Source organism: Rhinopithecus bieti, unplaced genomic scaffold (genome assembly GCF_001698545.2).
Source record: "Rhinopithecus bieti isolate Rb0 unplaced genomic scaffold, ASM169854v2 scaffold_8, whole genome shotgun sequence".
NCBI classification, from domain to species: domain Eukaryota; kingdom Metazoa; phylum Chordata; class Mammalia; order Primates; family Cercopithecidae; genus Rhinopithecus; species Rhinopithecus bieti.
In genome coordinates, this window is record NW_016803211.1 from 2,529,851 (window position 1) to 2,544,221 (window position 14,371).

The window sequence follows — 14,371 nt, forward strand, 5'->3', positions numbered from 1 at the left end:
TTTTTTATGAAATGACTTATTTAGAAGTTTATTTATAAACTTACATATTTCTAAGTATATAAATCCAATATAAGAAATGTATAAAATTTAAGTCATGAGAAATTTTATCCTCTTACAGAACAAACAAAATACTGTCTTAACATTATGTTTATATGGTAAACTGATTTTTTAAAACTAAAACTTCTTTTATATTGAACCCAAAGTAATTACTTTTAATTCATAATTATAGTAACAGAAGCCTACTATTTAAATATGCTTTTAAATGTCCACCAAAAGAAACACCACTTAAAGACTTTTTTTCAAAGACAAGGTCTCACGCTGTCACCCAGGCTGGAGAATAACTTTCTGCTTCTTTCTTTTCACATTTAACAGCTTAATTAAAATATGATTTGCATACTATAAAATGTGCCCACTCTAAGTGTACAATTCAAATTGACTAAATTTATAGTTGCACAAGCACCACCACAATCCCATTTTAGTACATTTCATACCCCCCACACAAAAGGTCTTTCACATCTGTTTGCAGTCAGTTCTGTCTTTCATCCCCAGCTTTGGTTAGGCACAATCATGTGCTCGCCTTTTCTAGACATTGCATATAAATGGAATTGCACAATACATAGGCTATTTTCGTCTGGATTCTTTCACTTAGCACAGCGTTTTTAAGGTTCATTCATGTTCTAGCATGTATATTAGTTGTGTGCTTTTAATTATGGAACAGTTTTCCATGGTATGGATATACCACATTTATTTAACCATTGGCCAGTTGATGGGCATTTCAATTGCATCCAGTTAGACCTATTAGGAATAACACTAGTAGAAACATTGACAGACATGTCTTTGTGTCAACATGATGTCATTTTTCTTAAATAGATTCCAAGAAGTGGAATTTCTGGGTTGCATGGTAAGTTTAACTTTTTAAGAAACTGCCAAACTTATTTTCAGTGCAGCTGCACCATTTTAAACTTGTCCCAGCAATGTGTGGGGATTCCAGTTTCTCTTCCTCCTTACCAACACTTGCTACTGTCTTACTGTAGCCATTGTAGCGGGTATTTAGTAGTATATCATTGTGGTTTTTGTCTATGATATCTGGACCTATGATCCATTTCAGTTAAATTTTTGTGCAGTATGAGGTAAGACTCTTAGAGTTTTCATTGCTCTATATACCTGACCTTGTGGCAATACTAAGATGTCTTAATTACTGGAGCTACATGGCAAATTTTGATAACAAGTATGTAAGTCCTCCAACTTCATTCTTCTTTTCAAATACTGTTTTGAATATTTTAAGGTCTTTACATTTCCCTATAAATTTTGGGATCAACTTGTTCATTCTGACAAAAATGCCTCCTAAAGAATTGTGATCTTGACAAGAACTAGTCTCTAATCAATGAATATGAAATGTCCTTCCACTTATGTATACCTTTTAAATTTCTCTCAGCAATGTTTTATAAATTTCCATGTATAGGTTTTGCAAATGTTTTCCTGTATTTATCACTTTTATTCTTTTTTATGCTATTATAAATGAAATTTTTATTTCATGTTTGATTTATTTATTGCTAGTATATAGAAACATAATTTTGGAGTTTGATTTACTATCCTACAAAGTTGTTAAGCTAATCTATAACTTATAACATTTTCTACGTACAGAATCTTGACGTCTGTGAATAAAAACAGTCTATTTCTTCCTTGACAAACTGGATGCTCTTATTTTCCTATTTATAATTTATGTTTTCTTTATTTCACTAAGTAAAAAAACTCTACTATAATTTTGAATAGAAATGGCAAAAGTGGATATCTTGGCCTTGTTCACAAACATAGGGGAAAAGCATCCAGTTCTGTATCATTATGTGTGATGTTATCCATGAGTTTTGTATAGGTGTTCTTTATTAGAATGATGAAGGTGTGCTTTTTTTCACTAGTTTGTTGAAGTTTTATCATTTATGAGTTTGATTTTTTTTCAAATGCTTTTCCTCCATTTATTAAGATAATCGTGTGGTTTATGTTCCTTATTCTAATATGGCATATTGTTTTGATTTTTGAATGTTAAACCTACTTTGTAATCCTGAACCAAATCCTATTTGGCCATTGTGTATAATCCTTTTTGTATGTTGTTGCATTCTGTTTGCTAATATTTTCTTAAGGACATTTGAGTTTTTGTCCATGAGATATACTTATCCTCAGTTTTATCTTTGGTATATCTTTGCATTTGTATCAAGGTTGACACTAGCCTCATAGAATGAGTTAAAAAGTATTCCTTATTCTCCTATTTGTAAAAGAACTTGTGAAGGGTTTATATTACTACTTTAATTATTTGATAGAATTCACCAGAGAAGTTGTGTCCAGACTTTTCTCTGTTGAAAAAACTTGATTGCTACCTCAATTTCCTTGGTTTTTATACGTTTATTCAGATTTTCCAGTTATTCTACAGTCAGCTTTGGTAACTTGTGTCTCTGAAGGAATTTGTCAATTTTATCAAAGTTGCCTACTTTTTTGGCATGAAGTCATACACAATATTTTCTTATATTCCTTTCTAACCCTTGTAATGTTTATAGTATTAACAGTGATACCCCCTCTATCATTCCTGATTTTACAAATTTGTGTTTTGTTTTGTTTTAGATTTTTTGGTCAGTTTGTAAAGCTTTGTCAATTTTGTTGATCTTTTCAAAGAATCAATTCTGGTTTCATTAATTTTCTTTATTTTTTTGTTCCAAGTCCATTAACTTCCACTCTAATCTATTAATTCCATTCTTATGCTTGCTTTTGGTTTTAGTTTGCTGTCTGCTTCTAAAATCTTAAGAAGAAAACTTAGGTTATTAATGTAAGACCTTGATTCTTTCCTGACACAGGCATTTAAAACTATTTCTTTAATCTCTTCTTTCACTGCATCGCATAAATTTTGATATTAGGTTTTTATTTTTATTGAATTTGAAATATTCTTATCCTCTGTTGATTTCTTCTTGAACCCATTAGTTATTTAGGAATGCGTTGATAATTTCAAAATGTTTGTAAATATCCTGGAGTTGTTTCTGTTGCTGGATTCTAATTTAATTTTGTGGTTGAAGTACATTGTATGATTTAGATCATTTAAAATTTAGCATGATTATTTTATGGCTTAGCATGTGGTGTATCTAGGAAACATATGTTACAGATGCACATGTACACTTGAAAAAAAATTGTACTCTGCAGTCATTGAGTGGACTGTTCCATACATCTTCGTAAAGTCGAAGGGGTTGTTAGTATTGTTCAAGTCTTCTATATCTTAGCTAATTTTCAGTCTGGATATTCTAGCAATTACTGAAAATCGTGTATTGAATTCTCCAGCTACAGTTATTATTCTAATGGCACATTTTATTTTAATTCTATCAGTGTTTGTCTCATGAACCATCTGACTCTATTATTGGAGATACATACATATTTATAATTGTTTTATCATCTTGATATGTTAAACTTTCGTCATTGAGATGTCCCTGTTCATATTTAATGATATTTTTTATCTTAAAATCTGTTCTGATATCTGTAGCCATTGTACCTCTCTTATGGTTCCTATTTGCATGATATCTTTTTATTTTGTCTTCTATCTCTTTATGTCTTTAAGTTGTGTCTCTTGTAGAAACCATGTAGCCTGAGCGTGCTTTTATATACCATCTGGTAGTCTTTGCTTTATGATTGGGGTGTTCAGTTTATATTCGTGTGATATGATTGCATGTATGTCTGTCATTTTACCATTTGTTTCCTACATGACTCCTGTGGTTTTTATTCTTGGTATTTACTGACAGACTTCTTTGCTGTTAAACATTTCTTAAGTAATTTTAAATTCTGTGTAAATTTTCTTTTACTATTTTGTGTTTTTTTAATGGGTGCTGTAGAGATTAAACTACAACTGTCATTACAGTCTACTGCAGATTAATGCTATCTTAATTACAGTAAAATATAAACATTTTATTCTAATATATTTCTTCCCTCCTTTGTGCTATTATTGTCATTGAAATATGTTTTAATTTTAATAATACAATGTATCATTTTTGAGACATGAAGAGAAGGAATTAGAAACATACCTTTTTTTAAATTTATGAATCCACATCCACATATTAACCATTTTTGATACTCTTCATTTCTTCCTTTGGTTTTGGGTTACTGTTTAACGTAATTTGCTTTCAGCCTGAAATAATTCCTTTTGCATTTCTTATAAGGCAAGTACGGTTTCAATCAATCAATTCTCTCAGTCTTTCTCTAAGAATGTTTGAATTGTGCCTTCATTTTGGAATAATAGTTTTGCTGGGTATACAGCCAATGTTGAGCAAAGTTTCATGTCTTTCAGTACTTAAAATATGCCATCCCATTGCCTTTCGGCTGTCATTGTTTCTGATGAGAACTTAGCCATTAAGGTACAGTTTCTCCACTGTACATGATGAGGTTTGTTGTATGGTTTTTCCCCTTGCTGCTTTAAATATGTTTTTCTTTATTTTCAGCTTGCAACAATGTGTCTACAAAATATCTAGATGTAAACTATTTGTATCTATTCTCTTCCTATTTGTTGAAATTCTTGGATATTCAGGTTAATGATTTTGATAAAAATTTGAAAGTTTCTAGTCAATATTCAAATAGTTTTTCTTCTTTCTCTTTTCTTTTCTCTTCCACTTCACATATATAGGTTCACTCAATGTTATCCCACAGATTTCTAGAGCTCTGTTCATTTTTTAAATCAAGGCAATGTAAATTTGTTCCCAAATAAATTTATTTTAATAGACAAACAACACATAATATCTTAAAGAAGCAGAAGAACCACAGAGGCTGGTATCAGGACAAAACAAATTCACTCAGGAACAATATAAAACTGATCAGACAAACGAAAGTACCAGAAGACCCCGTATTTAAAAAAACCAAACACAGATGTGCTTCAATAAAATATTAGAGCTCAATTATATGTTAAATTACCAACCAAAGACAATTTGATATCTCAATAGGCAAAATACATACAGGATTTTAGCTTGTGTGAGGTTTTTTGGAGAGAACTCAGGAAGCAGAGCTTTGCTTTGTTTTGGATACTATTAGGTAGTGGGGGCACTCCATGATTGGTTATCTTGATAAATCTTATACAAAAAAGTAATAGGAGAGTGACCTTAAAGCTGTGATTGTTAAACAATTGTCAGTTACTCATATTATGACCAGGAGAGGAAAATGTTTGGCCATTTTTGTGGTTTGAGCAATTTTTATGTTTTTGTCTGCATTCAGAAAATATTACAGATTGGTCTTATTTTCTCTTGATCCATTATGGTCAGAGAGTGGCCTGTCTAATGCTCATATCTTTTTTATGTTCAACAGGAGAACTTTACTACCTAGCTGTTGAGTACCAGGCCAGATCCTAGCAACACCACATCTAACAGTAACAGTCCAGTTCTCACATGCCAGGGGCTACTTTCTCTTTTTCAATGTGGTGAATCCAGGAATGCCACTCTTAAGGATGTGGGCTAGCAGGGCGGCGAGGTGGGCTGGAAGGCTCTCAGGTTCCCACTGACAAGAGAGGGTCTCAAAGGACTATGCAGGGGTGGGCATCCTGCAGTTGGTGGGATCACACTGGACATTTGTAAGGAAAACCCAATGTCAGGGGCATCAATGTGAAAAGAATCTCTCTTCAATCTAGAAGAATCCAGACTGCTTAAGGGGATAGCTGTGGTCAAAAGAGGGCACAGCTCTGAGATCATCAATTTACTGAGTATTTTGATGATTCACTGGTACTAAATGGAGTCTCTTCCTCAGGTTTGAGCTTATACCTGACGTATATACCTTCCATTTCCAGAAGAGAAAGAAATCACAAGTTGAATCATTGTGGAGAGATGGTAGGAAATTCCTCCATTTCGATGTAAGGACCAAAGAGGCCCCCCAGCTGGAATGATGTCTTTTTGAAAGTGTTTGGTGAATGTTTCTGGAGATGGCCATCAAAGCTGAGCTGATGGTTTACTTTCTAAGGACCTTACTCAGGTGGCCACTTTCACTCTCTCTGCATAAATTATTTCTGCCCCCCTCCTCCCCGTCCCCCGTAGGCGACAATAGAACTGCATGGGCTTTCTTATTAAGAGCACTATCATGGAATTTCTAATGTGGAATTTATAAGACCACTCAGTTTTGTGTAATTTCCCTTCTAATTACTGATTTTTTTCTTTGTATTTTTTATATTTTCTGAAATTTTGATTATTTCATTTTTCTTTCTTTTTTTCTGTAGTTTTTTTTTTTTTAAGTACATGCAGGATTTAAATAAAATATAATCTGGTAGTTTGTTTAAAATTATCTAGATTTCTCTTGCGATGTTGTTTATATTCTTCTTAGTCTGCTTTTGAGACACTTCATATCCTCTCTTTATAAACAGTAGATATGTCAGGAATAAGAGAGCAATAATGTGCCCAGAATTTTTTCACTGTAAGACATGTCCATGATGCTTCAAGGCCTTCTGTTGAAACAATGTCCCAAAGAGTTCATAATGACTAACAGAAATTCTTGCTTCGAAGAATCGCAGATGAAAAAAAGAAAAGGAAAAAAAAAAAAACCCACAGAAACTCTCTCTGCTTATTTGATAAAAGAACTGGTTGATACCAAAATTAGCCAGGCGTGGTGGTGGGTGCCTGTAGTCCCAGCTACTCGGGAGGCTGAGGCAGGAGAATGGCGTGAACCCAGGAGGCAGAGTTTGCAGTAAGCCAAGATGGCACCACTGCACTCCAGGCCTGCTTCTTTCACTCTCACTCCTCCCAAATTTGCACATATGACTCATGAGGCAACACAAAGAGGTAACTGCACGTGCCTGAGGACTTTTCAGACTCTGCTTACCTTCTACAATCACCTGCTAATCCCAGTATCTATCCCATAAATCTTTCTAAATACTGCCTTAGAACCAATGCAGGGACAAGATGAGATTGACTCCTGTCTCTTTAGGGGTTGAATCTCAGTGTAAAGTTTTTATTTTCTTAAAAATCCATTGTCATAGTGTTGGCTTCCAGCGCACAGGGCAGCGACCCCCTTTAGGTTGATACCACTGTTTCCCTCCTATGGGCGATGTCATTTATCTTCACTGGGCTCTGCTATCTTCAGAGGTTCTTCTTTTATGGATTTGCTTTCTGATTTTTCAAAGTTTCATGGCATCAGTTTCTTCTAGTGGTTAGGAGGCAAGACACCTTGTTGTGAAGGCTGTTTGTACACCCTCCTGGGGGCCAGAGCAAACCCTGCCAAGACACCAGCCATGTTTTTGAGGCTTCTCTTCCAAGCAGACTCTGCAACCTCTCTGCAAGAATGTACAAACTACAGCATGTTTGTGGAAGCCTCACATACTGATCCCAGAGCACCTGTATCTTCCTCAGTGTCAACTTCAAAACGACCTTTCTATGAAGCTTAGTTAGCTCTGATAGGATGCATGTCTCATCGACAAAGTGATTCAGAAAATGCAAGCAGTCATCTTTATCACAGTCCTGTGGATTTCCAGGCCGTGGGGCCATACAGGGCAGGATTGACAGGTAGGCCAAAGCTCTGGGTAGGGAAGGTGGTGCCAGGCAGAAGGTTTGGAAATTGAGTGGAGGGTCTAGGACCATTGCAGCCAGGAACTGAGAAAGCCGGGGTTGGGACTCGGGGAGAGGGAAGCTATAGACCAGAGACTGTAGTCTGAGCCTGAGACTCAGGGGAGGATGCGATTGAGAACGTAGAGAGGGTGTCCTTGGGAGAGGACCTGGGAAATAAGCCTCCACGAAAGGGCCCTGGAGCAGGAGCTGGAATCCAATTGACATACCATCACCCCATCCCTTCATGCCCAGCCTCTCTATGCTGGGATCACCCCCTGGCAACCGGCCTTTTATGAAACCCCTTGGCCTGGCTGACAAATCCCCAGCTTCACTCCAGGTGGTCACAATCTGACCCTTGTGACCTCATGCTTCCCCACCCCCACTTGTGATTCCATCACGGGAAGTTCTTCTCCAGTGGCCCCTGATCCAGGGAGACCCACCCAGCGACAGCCCTTATCTCCCTCCACCCTTGCTTCCTTCTCACCCATCTCACCACCATCTGCCCTGGAAAGCCAGATGACCCAAATTTTGGAGAGAAACTAATTGAGTCTCATTTCCAGGACAGAGGGGTGAGCTGGGTCTGAAGAGCCAAGCAGAAAGGCTTCCCAATATTACTAGGTTGGGAGGGGTCAGAAACGTGTGGCTGCCCCAGCTGTTCTGACTCTGCCCCCAACTTTTGGCTCCACCTCCTTAAAGCACCTTCAGAGGTTCCCATGGTGCCAGTAAACAGATCTCCACTGCCTTGGCCATCTGCTGTGTTCACCCCACTTCTGATCTTGTTGGCCACTCAGGGACTGACAGCCCAGATGTGCAGCTATGATGAGCAGAAACAGGGAGGACTGGAGCCCCCAGGTGAGTGGAGTGGCTTGGCTTTAGGGAAGAGCAGCCTGGGGATGTGGATATGGATGAAAGAGGCTCTGAGATTTGGGGTCTGAACTTGGGGATCAAAGCAGCTGTTCTTTCTTTAATTTTTAGAAATTTTTTAGAAATTTAAAATAAATTTTCTTTTATTTTAAAGAAAAGCTGTTTTTCTTTAAAAAATAATTTTTCAAATTTTTAATAAAAATAAGAAAGAGCCTTATAAGAAAAGGTTCAGTACTGTAGCCTAGGCTCTCAAATTGATCAGTATAACTTAAGGTTTCTATGTCTGGTTACTTTTCCTATTTTAGTATAATAAAATAAAATATCTGACTCACTAGAGGAAATACAGAAAATGTGTACTCGAAGCAGGAAAAGAATTAATTAAAGAATCCCAGCATAGCCATCACTCATCTTAAGAAACAGAGTAGTATTTACCTTAGCCTTCTTCTGTGGGCCCCCACACCCTGTATGAAAAAACCACCTCCTCGGTAGCCATTATGCTGAATTTTATGTTTATTAATCAATTGCTATTCTTTGTAGCTTGACTTCAACTTTCTGTACTCTTAAACAATATATTGAATAGTTTTGCATGTCCGTAAATTGTAAATACGGCTTTATATTATTCTCTGGGTCTTTTTTTGTGGTGCCGTATCTTGCTCCCACTGATGCACCTCCTGAATGTCTGTCATTCTCACCTATGTCTCTCCCTTTCTACCCTTCTTCTAGCCATTCTCATCACTTCCCTGATCTGTCTAAATTCTGCCCAGCAGTCCATGAAAATGGTGTGCTGATGACATATGTAAGGACTCTAACTCCCCTCAAGCAATCTGCTCACCTCAAAGGGTAAAACATTGGCTCACTCCTGATGTAATAAATGACACAAGGTCACAATTCAATCATACTCTCCTTGGATACTACTTCTTATGTGAACATCAAACTTACACTCGCTTCCTACACACTAACATATCTTGTATATTTGGAGTAAAAATTAGAGAAGTAAATACAGAGATTTGAAATATAAAACATTTTTTAATTACCATTTCAATCTCGCTGCTTGTTATTGTTCTGTTCAGGGTATCTAATTCTTCCTGTTGTAAGATAGGAGGGTTATAAGATTCCAAGGAGTTATCCACATCCTCTAAGTTTTCTAGTTAATGCGCATGAAGGTGTTCATTGTAGCCTTGAATGATCTTTTGTATTTCTGTGATGTCAGTTGTAATATGTCCCATTTCATTTCTGATTGAGTTTATTTGAATTTTCTCTCTTCTTGGTTAATTTTGCTAGTGTTCAATCAATTTTATTTATCTATTTTATTAAGCTGGTTTCAAGAACAAGCTTTTTGTTTCATTTATCTTTTGTATTGTTTTTTGTTGTCGTTTCAATTTCATTTAGTGCGGCTAAATGTTTATTTTGTTTATTTCCTTTCTTTTGCTGGGTTTGGGTTTGCTTTGTTCTTGTTTCTCCAGTTCCTTGAGGTGTGAACTTAGGTTGTCTGTTTATGCTCTTCAGACTTTTTGATGTTGGCATTTAGAGCTATGAACTTTCCTCTTAGCACTGCCTTTGCTGTATCCCGGAGGTTTTGATAGGTTGTGTCACTATTTGCATTCAATTTGAAGAATTTTTTAATTCCTATCTTGATTTCATAGTTGACCCAATGATCATTTAGGAGCAGATTATTTAATTTCCATGTATTTGCATGGTTTTGAAGGTTGCTTTGGAGTGGATTTACAGTTTTATTCCATTGTGGTCTGATAGAGTGCTTGATATAATTTCAATTCCCTTAAATGTATTGAGGCTCATTTTGTGGCCTATCATATGGTCTATCTTAGAGAAAGTTCCATATGTTGATGAATAGAATGTATATTCTGCAGTTGTTGGGTAGAATGTTCTATAAATACCTGTTAATTCCATTTGTTCTAGGGTATAGTTTAAATCCATTGGTTCTTTGTTGACTTTCTGTCTTGATAACCTGTCTAGTGTCATCAGTGGAGTATTGAAGTCCCTCACTGTTATTGTTTTGCTGTCTATTTCATTTGTTAGATCTAGTAGTAATTGTTTTATAAATTTGGGAGCTGCAGTTATAGGCATATATATTTAGGATTGTGATATTTTCCTGTTGAGCAAGGCCTTTTATCATTATGTAACATCCCCCTTTGTCTTTCTTAACTGCTGTTGCTTTAAAGTTTCTTTTGTCTGATATAAGAATAGTTACTCTGGCTCACTTCTGGTCTCCATTTGCACAGAATGTTTTTCCTACCCCTTTACCTTAAGTTAATGTGAGTCCTTATGTGTTAGGTGAGTCTCTTGAAGGCAGCAGATAGCTGGTGAATTCTTATCCATTTTGCAATTCTGTATCTTTTAAGTGGAGCATTTAGGCCATCTAAATTAAATATTAGTATTGAGATGTGAGATACTATTCCATTCATAGTGCTATTTGTTGTACATATATGCAATTCTCATCAAAATACCATCATTATTTTTCACAAAACTACAAAATCAATTCTAAAATTTATGATAAGCAACTGCAGCAAAGGCTCAGGATACAAAATCAATGTGCAAAAATCACAAGCATTCTTATACACCAATAACTGACAAATAGAGAGTCAAATCATGAGTGAACTCCCATTCACAATTGCTTCAAAGAAAATAAAATACCTAGGAATCCAACTTACAAGGGATGTGAAGGAACTCTTCAAGAAGAACTACAAACCACTGCTCAACAAAATAAAAGAGGACACAAACAAATGGAAGAACATTCCATGCTCTTGGATAGGAAGAATCAATATTGTGAAAATTGCTGTACTGCCCAAGGTAATTTACAGATTCAATGCCATTCCCATCAAGCTACCAATGACTTTCTTNAAAAAATAATTTTTCAAATTTTTAATAAAAATAAGAAAGCGCCTTATAAGAAAAGGTTCAGTACTGTAGCCTAGGCTCTCAAATTGATCAGTATAACTTAAGGTTTCTATGTCTGGTTACTTTTCCTATTTTAGTATAATAAAATAAAATATCTGACTCACTAGAGGAAATACAGAAAATGTGTACTCGAAGCAGGAAAAGAATTAATTAAAGAATCCCAGCATAGCCATCACTCATCTTAAGAAACAGAGTAGTATTTACCTTAGCCTTCTTCTGTGGGCCCCACACCCTGTATGAAAAAACCACCTCCTCGGTAGCCATTATGCTGAATTTTATGTTTATTAATCAATTGCTATTCTTTGTAGCTTGACTTCAACTTTCTGTACTCTTAAACAATATATTGAATAGTTTTGCATGTCCGTAAATTGTAAATACGGCTTTATATTATTCTCTGGGTCTTTTTTTGTGGTGCCGTATCTTGCTCCCACTGATGCACCTCCTGAATGTCTGTCATTCTCACCTATGTCTCTCCCTTTCTACCCTTCTTCTAGCCATTCTCATCACTTCCCTGATCTGTCTAAATTCTGCCCAGCAGTCCATGAAAATGGTGTGCTGATGACATATGTAAGGACTCTAACTCCCCTCAAGCAATCTGCTCACCTCAAAGGGTAAAACATTGGCTCACTCCTGATGTAATAAATGACACAAGGTCACAATTCAATCATACTCTCCTTGGATACTACTTCTTATGTGAACATCAAACTTACACTCGCTTCCTACACACTAACATATCTTGTATATTTGGAGTAAAATTAGAGAAGTAAATACAGAGATTTGAAATATAAAACATTTTTTAATTACCATTTCAATCTCGCTGCTTGTTATTGTTCTGTTCAGGGTATCTAATTCTTCCTGTTGTAAGATAGGAGGGTTATAAGATTCCAAGGAGTTATCCACATCCTCTAAGTTTTCTAGTTAATGCGCATGAAGGTGTTCATTGTAGCCTTGAATGATCTTTTGTATTTCTGTGATGTCAGTTGTAATATGTCCCATTTCATTTCTGATTGAGTTTATTTGAATTTTCTCTCTTCTTGGTTAATTTTGCTAGTGTTCAATCAATTTTATTTATCTATTTTATTAAGCTGGTTTCAAGAACAAGCTTTTGTTTCATTTATCTTTTGTATTGTTTTTTGTTGTCGTTTCAATTTCATTTAGTGCGGCTAAATGTTTATTTTGTTTATTTCCTTTCTTTTGCTGGGTTTGGGTTTGCTTTGTTCTTGTTTCTCCAGTTCCTTGAGGTGTGAACTTAGGTTGTCTGTTTATGCTCTTCAGACTTTTGATGTTGGCATTTAGAGCTATGAACTTTCCTCTTAGCACTGCCTTTGCTGTATCCCGGAGGTTTTGATAGGTTGTGTCACTATTTGCATTCAATTTGAAGAATTTTTTAATTCCTATCTTGATTTCATAGTTGACCCAATGATCATTTAGGAGCAGATTATTTAATTTCCATGTATTTGCATGGTTTTGAAGGTTGCTTTGGAGTGGATTTACAGTTTTATTCCATTGTGGTCTGATAGAGTGCTTGATATAATTTCAATTCCCTTAAATGTATTGAGGCTCATTTTGTGGCCTATCATATGGTCTATCTTAGAGAAAGTTCCATATGTTGATGAATAGAATGTATATTCTGCAGTTGTTGGGTAGAATGTTCTATAAATACCTGTTAATTCCATTTGTTCTAGGGTATAGTTTAAATCCATTGGTTCTTTGTTGACTTTCTGTCTTGATAACCTGTCTAGTGTCATCAGTGGAGTATTGAAGTCCCTCACTGTTATTGTTTTGCTGTCTATTTCATTTGTTAGATCTAGTAGTAATTGTTTTATAAATTTGGGAGCTGCAGTTATAGGCATATATATTTAGGATTGTGATATTTTCCTGTTGAGCAAGGCCTTTTATCATTATGTAACATCCCCTTTGTCTTTCTTAACTGCTGTTGCTTTAAAGTTTCTTTTGTCTGATATAAGAATAGTTACTCTGGCTCACTTCTGGTCTCCATTTGCACAGAATGTTTTCCTACCCCTTTACCTTAAGTTAATGTGAGTCCTTATGTGTTAGGTGAGTCTCTTGAAGGCAGCAGATAGCTGGTGAATTCTTATCCATTTTGCAATTCTGTATCTTTTAAGTGGAGCATTTAGGCCATCTAAATTAAATATTAGTATTGAGATGTGAGATACTATTCCATTCATAGTGCTATTTGTTGTACATATATGCAATTCTCATCAAAATACCATCATTATTTTCACAAAACTACAAAATCAATTCTAAAATTTATGATAAGCAACTGCAGCAAAGGCTCAGGATACAAAATCAATGTGCAAAATCACAAGCATTCTTATACACCAATAACTGACAAATAGAGAGTCAAATCATGAGTGAACTCCCATTCACAATTGCTTCAAAGAAAATAAAATACCTAGGAATCCAACTTACAAGGGATGTGAAGGAACTCTTCAAGAAGAACTACAAACCACTGCTCAACAAAATAAAAGAGGACACAAACAAATGGAAGAACATTCCATGCTCTTGGATAGGAAGAATCAATATTGTGAAAATTGCTGTACTGCCCAAGGTAATTTACAGATTCAATGCCATTCCCATCAAGCTACCAATGACTTTCTTCACAGAACTGGAAAAAGCTACTTTAAAGTTCACATGGAACCAAAAAAGAGCCTGCATTGCCAAGTCAATCCTAGGCCAAAAGAACAAAGCTGGAGGCATCACGCTACCTGACTTCAAACTATACTACAAGGTTACAGTAACCAAAACAGCATGGTACCGGTACCAAAACAGAGATATGGATCAATGGAACAAAACAGAACCCTCAGAAATAATACCACACATCTAAAACCATCTGATTTTTGACAAACCTGACAAAAACAAGAAATGGGGAAAGAATTCTCTATTTAATAAATGGTGCTGGGAAAATTGGCTAGCCATATGTAGAAAGCTGAAACTGGATCCCTTCCTTACACCTTATACAAAAATTAATTCAAGATGGATTAAAGACTTAAATGTTAGACCTAAAACCATAAAAACCCTAGAAGAAAACC

At 35.7% G+C, this 14,371-nt stretch overlaps 1 long non-coding RNA gene across 6 annotated transcripts in view; it reads left to right on the plus strand.

The window, feature by feature from the left end:
• The first annotated feature begins 7,973 nt into the window (after window positions 1–7,973).
• Window positions 7,974–14,371, plus strand: part of LOC108527796 (uncharacterized) — a 43,883-nt gene continuing 37,485 nt past the window's right edge. For 5 of the 6 annotated variants that reach the window (XR_001884927.1, XR_001884929.1, XR_001884928.1 and 2 more), the window contains exon 1: window positions 7,974–8,390. This is a non-coding gene — a long non-coding RNA (uncharacterized LOC108527796). The remainder of the gene's footprint in view (window positions 8,391–14,371) is intronic. The other variant, XR_001884936.1, reaches the window with a different exon arrangement.